The 7,419-nt window shown below is 34.8% G+C and overlaps 1 long non-coding RNA gene across 1 annotated transcript; it reads right to left on the reverse strand.

Annotated features, from left to right (window-relative positions):
• Positions 1-495: 495 nt before the first annotated feature.
• Positions 496-5,533, reverse strand: LOC115981726. Its single transcript, XR_004089426.1, has 5 exons — positions 5,444-5,533; positions 5,259-5,371; positions 3,004-4,617; positions 2,515-2,631; positions 496-724 (listed from the first exon to the last, which is right to left on the reverse strand). It is a non-coding gene; the product is annotated as an uncharacterized LOC115981726 (long non-coding RNA).
• Positions 5,534-7,419: the final 1,886 nt, after the last annotated feature.

The following is a 7,419-nucleotide window of genomic DNA, read 5'->3' on the forward strand; positions in this document are numbered from 1 at the left end:
AAGCATTGCAATAGATTTGTCATTTAACGGCCCTTTTGGTCTATTGCGACGGGCTTAAAATCGCCTCCATATGAGGTTACCATTTGAGTCAAGTGACCTTTTAGTGACAGGCAATAAGCACCTCTATAGGGCTTCATGACAACAGACCCTATGTACCTTTTAGCGGCGATTACGCCCACCACTATATGTGAAGCTTTAGCGACGACTATAAACGCTGCTATAGATCTTCACTTATAACATAATTTTAGACCTTTAGCAACGGTTTTTGCCCACTGCTATGGTTAAATTTTTTTTTCCCCCTGGGTTTTTAAACCACAGATCTATTACAAATAATCTGTAATAATTTTAGCTCCACTAAGTCAAAACCACAAATGTAACTAGATAACACCACAAATGTCTCCAAACTAACATTATATTAACATAAAAATATATTATCAAATACATAACATTGTCTATAACTATCATCATAAAATTAACAAAAGAAAGATGTGGTCCTTTGCATACAAAAAGTCCTTCAACACTTAAATTAAACTAATACCATAATCAAAGTTTCAAAGTGTTTCAAAATATTTTTCCATACTTGCAAAAAATGTGGTTGTTCAAATATGGTTCTTTGTACACAAAATGTCCTTAAACACCAACATAAAACTTATAAGCTACTTGGTTGATGGGATGCAGCTGATGATTTTTGGGGAGCTGGGGATTGTAGGATCGGAGGAACGTCCTACATACACACACACACACAAAAAAAAAAAAAAAAAAAAAGGCAATAATTAGGACACAACGATATCAAATATTGGAATCCAAAATTGCTTTGCAACATCAAAAACAAGCAATAAGCTCCTATTGAGCACTTCATCTGACAAAAAATCAGCCTACTTATTCAAAACAAAATGGTGAGTCAAAAACCTTCCTGCCTTCAAGTATATGCTAATCAAATTTTTTATCAAGAACTATTTCAAAAGATGCTGACAATTTCAACTTTAACCAACTATCCAAAATTATCTTAAGTTAACCTTATACCCTCAGTTCAAAAAAGCATTCAAACAAAATCATAATTCATCAGGCAAAAGAAAGTTGTATTCTTGTATACGAGGGTAATATACAAGTCAGCCCTCAAAATTCAATCACACAAGTATACAAGTATATAATAATTCAGTTATTTCACTTGATTTCAAAGACTGAGTTTCATGTTAGGTCATTGTCATGATTTTGCAGTAAGTTAGAAAAGAGTCATTTAAACATTAATAACCAAATGAACTAGATCATAGAACAAAACATAAGTTGGCAAGGGTGGGGGAGGTTTAACACCAACTTCTACAGCCTTGAAAATTAGTTCACATTTTTTATACACCTACGCATACTCAAGAGCTTGTTTATGCATATGATTTTTTGTGCAAAGTCAAGTCAAGAATTCAGAATGCCCAATAATGTAAAAGTTATTCCATATAAGTCCACATTCTGACAAAGATAGGCCACAAGTCAAGACCCCACTTAAGAAAAAAGGTGCTCAATTACAATGTAGGCTTCAAAATTCCTTCCATTGTCAAGGCATATGATATGATATGAGGTTGGATGACACTAGAATAAAGTACTACTAGTCTCAACCACGATTTTGAACTCCATACATAATAATTTCTCACTACTAACAAAAACCCACCTCAAACCACACATACATTCTGCTCTAGCCATGTCCGAACCTACCATGCCCTAAAATCCTCATCCTAGTCCTCACATCCTCAAGTAGCTGTGCATCCTTGAATGCATTGCCTGTCAAGTGTGAACAATATCACCTCAAACATTTCTCACTTCACACAAGCTTATCAACAAACAAAATGCAAACTTGATTATTTTGCTTACACATTCACAAGCCAAATATTCAACAAACTAATAAGTTTCACAACTACCACACAGATGAGTATCCCAATCTATACATCAAACCCAAAAACCCAGCACCAACACCATAGTGAAAAATTACCCTTTATTCTTTGCTAATAATCCAACACAAGCAACGCAACTAAACAAAAAATGAAAAAGAAAGTTGAAAGCTGTTCTTTAAGGGGGAGTTAGAGAAAGTAGCGGTAGCATAAGGAGTGGCAACCAAATATCATCACAACAAATTGCTCAACTATCAGTAGTAAGAAAAATTAAAATTTGTACACAAGTTTTCATTTTGATATTGCTGAACAAATGTACCCCAAGCCCTAGGGCGAGGGTTAGTGTAATTGCTTAAAAGAACATCTGAGAGATTATATCCACTAAACAAGTGTGATAATCAAAATCATGGTCCAAGCATTAATGACCTCAACCAAAAAATCAAAGATATTTGGAATTTCTGTCAAAAATATTATTTCCTTAAACTTGCAGTTGTATAGCATTCTTCAATTCAATTTAACTTGCTAATTTAATTTGAAGATGCTGTGTTGAATTCCAAAATAATTTCAGAGGGAATTAGAATAAAAAAGGCATTACAGTGCACAGACATGACCATTATTATAAAACCGTTTATCATACCTGACTGCATTGTGAAGTTATTTGTTGCATTTGTTGAAGCATGCGAGCCATTCTTTGCTGCATCTCTTCAAATTGGCTAAGTCTTTCCTTCATTTCTTCAAAAGATGATAGTTTCTCCTGCATATTAGCCAAGGAAGCCTTCAGTTGTGCAACTTCGTCATCCCTTGCTTGCCTTGATCGTATTTGAATGTCAGTGAGAGCACTCTTGCTACTTCGGCCACTTGGGCAAACACCTCTTTACAATGTCATTTCCCAGTATCATCCACAATAAAATTATATTTGTTTTCCTTTAAATGTAGATTAGAAGTGGTTTAAATGTAGATAAAATGCATTAAGACACTTTATATATATATATATATATATATATAAAAGTAAAACTATTAGCAGAGAATAAAGATTATAAGAGAAATAGAAATTTGTGGGAAATGAACATCTGACTAAGGCAAAAAGAAATCTACAAAGTTGAAACAAAAAGAATGAGGGACTAACCTTAATAGTGTCATAGTGGTTCCATCCAACCTCAGATGAAAGCTTGCCCAACAAACAATACTTATGTCCAGCCTGAAGCCTCAAAACCATCAAGAATAACCATTATCATACGGAATGAATTTAAATATGAATAAAGTTTTGTATTAGCTTTTGTACCCATTTGGCATTGTTGAACATTCATACCAGACTCTATTTCATTTTACATATTATTTATTTCTTTATTCATATTTCAAGACCCAAACCCAAAGCACCCACCTATTTTAAGGAATACCTTCACAAGATACAACTTATTAAATTCTGACTTTCTTTGTGACCGAATTGAAAGAAATCAATTTTAAACACACTAATTACCATACTCATGTCACAAATTTAAGCATATGTTCACATTAAAATTATTCAGCAAAAAATAAATTAAAAATAATACTAACAATTCCAAGCCCATGAGGAAAGTGTCTGAAACCCCCAATCATGCATAAACAACATGTTAACATTGATTACAATTATTTTGGAAATCCACAAAGTGTCGCAGGCCCAATTGGTTTACACATTGAAATCAACACTATCAAGGAAATACAAGAAAATTTTTAATTCAATTTAAATTTTAAAACCCCCCCCCCCCCCCTCCACTGCAAAAACTCTTTATGAACTTTTAAGCATGCATTTCATAATAAAAAGTATTTCTTAGAAAGTGCAGCTACACCATTCCCATGGATGATGTTAAAAGGAGCCATGTAGTTGGCCTATAAAGAAGAATGCTTATTCAAAGTTACCAATATATTCACCTTCTAATTTAAATAAGATATCAGGATCTATTTTTTGTGAAATAACTTTCAACTGCATTTAGAAGTACCTTTACCTCCATTTAGGGAAAAAATAGTTTGATTTTTTTTCCTCTATACCTCCATCAAAATAAATTAATGCATACTATATAACTTTGGAACTCTTAAAAGTGTCTAAAAGGAATGGTACAGTACAGCCTGACACTGTTGTGCTTAGTACTTGAAACAAAGACCAATAAAAAATTAAAAGGAAAAGGAAAAGAAAAGATGACAGTAGAGTGTAGAAGCTATTGTATCAAGATCCTCTTCTAAAGAGGTGAAGTTGCATATGAAATTTTGGAAATGAAAATTACAAGGTATAATTCTTTTAAAACCTCTTAAATGAACCTTTTGCTTAAAGCTTCTTGGAAAAGCAAGTGTTACATACACATACTTTTGTTCGAATCAAGAAGAAGAAGCATACTCTTGGTTCCGAAATGAAAGTAGAACAAGTGAGCAAGTTACATATTGTAGCCAATAAGAAATTTATCTCCAAATTGTCTCATACGCACCCCAACATCATCTTTAAGGTATGAATAACGTAGGTATAATGAACATATTATGCACATATTTTGGACATATATTATATACATGCCTATTTTATTTTTAACAATGCCATATATGTATATATGTACAAATGTATGAATATAACTAACACCAAAGGTACATTCCTTCAGGGTGAGCCATCTTCTGCATGGCTATGGGAGCAATCATGATGGGCATTGAGATTTTGAAGCCCAGAACAGGTGTGGCCATGTCTATCTTGCTTGCATCAACAAGAATACGAGGCCGAAACCTATTTCCAATAAACAAAGAGAAATTTTGAGAGATGAGATGCAACAACAAACCTGAGGTAAAAAAATAAAAGAATTAGGAACATAACCTGCAATTGGGAAAAGGAAGAACTACAATTTGTTTTCAGGAAAAGAGGGAAAATATCAAGTACAAAATAGATATCAAAGCAAATGCATGGATCACGAGAAAAAAGGCAAATGAAACACATCAAAGCAAATGAACAATAAAGCATAAAAACAGGCACTTCCTTTAAAGCCTCCACCTAATTCAATAAGAGAAGAAATAAATCAATACCCATTTCTTTGAACACCTAGAAAGACCTACCAAACTGAAAGTTACACACAAATTACACCTGAAACATTAATTGGGAATAATAAAAAAAATCATTTTTTTTATAATTATAACTATGCTTACCATAAAATTAGAAGTGTTAAAACTATAATCGTACTTGCCATTTCTTTTAGACCACACAATAAGTATGCCTTGCAAACTAGTAAGAAGTGTCAAAGCAACTACAACAACGATCTTATAACAATAACAAACAAATTTATAGAATTTACTTACTAATCTTTCTTAATTACAACATGGGTATTGATTGGAATTTGAAAAAGAAAAAGAAAAAAGAATAAAAAGAACTCATACTTGAGCTTCCATTTGGACCAGTCAACAGTGGCACCTCCCAAGGTGGGCACATTAGTCACTGAAAGAGGTTTCTGGCTTTCTATGTCGTCTCCACCACCATTTTCATCTTCGTCCTGCAAAAAAAAAAGTGTTATAAAATTGATGGGTATACAGGATATGAGTGAATCAAAGGGAAATAAAGGTACTTGATCTTTGAGTTTTCTATATTCCAGCGATGATGGCAACTAGTGAGGATGGCCTATGAGGATGGAGAGAAAGAGAGAAGAAGAGTGACAGCTTAGAGAAAGAGAAACAATTTTTCTCCGATCGGTGTATCACGGGTCAAGTGGTGGATCGGCATGGTGGGCGGTTGGTTATGGTTTATGGGTTTTGGATTTGGGTTGTTGTTTCCTCTCTCTGATTACCGTTTGCTCCGATGGGTTCGATGGGTTTGTTCCAATGTGGGTCTGGTTTGCTCCGATCGGTGTATCATGGGTCAAGTGGTGGATCGGCATGGTGAGTCGTGGGTTATGGGTTTTGGGTTTTGGATTTGGGTTGATCTTTCCTCTCTCTGATTGCCATTTGCTCCGATCGGTGTATGGCTGTTGCTCCGATCGGTGTGGTTTGTGTGTGGCTCGGTGTGTGTGTGTGGGTTGATCTTTCCTCTCTCTGATTGTTGTTTGCTCCGATCGGTGTATGGCCATTGCTCCGATCGGTGTGGTTTGTGTGTGTCTCGATGTGTGTGTGTGTGTGTGTGGGTTTATCTTTCCTCTCTCTGATTGCCATTTGCTCCGATCGGTGTATGGCCGTTGCTCCGATCGGTGTGGTTTGTGTGTGGCTCGGTGTGTGTGTGTGTGTGTGATGGGTTTGGATTGGTTGATCGGTGCATCATGGGAGAAATTTGTGCCTGAGGTTAAGGGAGAAATTTGTGTGTTGAACCAGTGCCAGAGGTTAAGGAAGAAAGAAAGGGAAAAAAAAAATATTGGGAAAGCCCAGGAAAATGTGATTCAATCACAAAAAAACGGTTAGAAATAAATGATAAAGAAAGATTAAAAAATAATATTTTAATAAAAATAGAGTTTTTTGATGTAGGAGGTATTGTAAAATGGGATGGTATAAGTAATAAAGTAATTTTTTGAGATAGTATAATAGTATAGGATAGCATTTTTCAATGCTAGTGCTCTGAAACACGTGAGGAGGGAAACAAATTTTTGGGAAATTTTGGGTGGGAATAATAAAAGAAGAGAGATTTATTTTGAGGAAAAAATAAAAATAAAAGAAGACAATTTTAATTAATTACCATTTTTGACTTGCAATTACCATTTTGTCATGCATTTTGTTATTGTACATGAATCAAACGCATCTATATATCTAAGTGAGTTAATGAGTGCAAAATATTAAGAATCTAATATTAATGAGCTATGAAATAAAATTTAAAAACAAAAAACAATCACATATACTCAATAAAAATCACCACACAACTTTCTCCCAAAAAAAAAAAAATACCACACAACTAAAATTATCACACATTCTATCTTATTAAAAATTAAAGGGTAAATTTCAAATTACACTCCTGAATAGGGATGGCAATTTTTGCCCGACCCGCGGGTATCCGGTCCGGCCCAACCTTAATGGGCCGGGTTTTACCCGGTCCGATTAGGAATAGGGTCGAGTATGAGTTTTTTTTTTTTTAATCTGAAGCGGGTCCGGGTCAGGTTTGGGTTTTATCAAAAAAACCCGAGACCCGACTCGAAACCCGGCCCAAATAAAAACCCGATACCTGAAATTACAAAAATACCCTATATATATATATATATACCTATAATCTAGCCCTAATCCCTCATTTCCCTTCCGTAGCAACTGAACTCAGCAGCCTCCCTGTCTCAGTCCGACACTCTGTCTCCCTTATTTCAGCTCAGCCCCCATCAACTGAAATTTACAGCAAGTTTGAAGCCAAATAGGCAAAAAAAAAAAAACCCATTCAAAGCAACACCAAAAAAACCCACAAACTTCTGAAATATCAAATACCCATACCCAAATCTAACCCAAAACAGATACCCACTGCCATGGGCATTTTCTTTCAAATCAACTTTCTTCCACTCCAATCTCTCAACAAAATCCCCAAAACCTAGCTTCTCAAATATCAAAACCCAACAAAATTTTCAGCTTTTGCGTTTTTTAG

This window comes from Quercus lobata, chromosome 1 (assembly GCF_001633185.2).
Source record: "Quercus lobata isolate SW786 chromosome 1, ValleyOak3.0 Primary Assembly, whole genome shotgun sequence".
Lineage (NCBI taxonomy): Eukaryota > Viridiplantae > Streptophyta > Magnoliopsida > Fagales > Fagaceae > Quercus > Quercus lobata.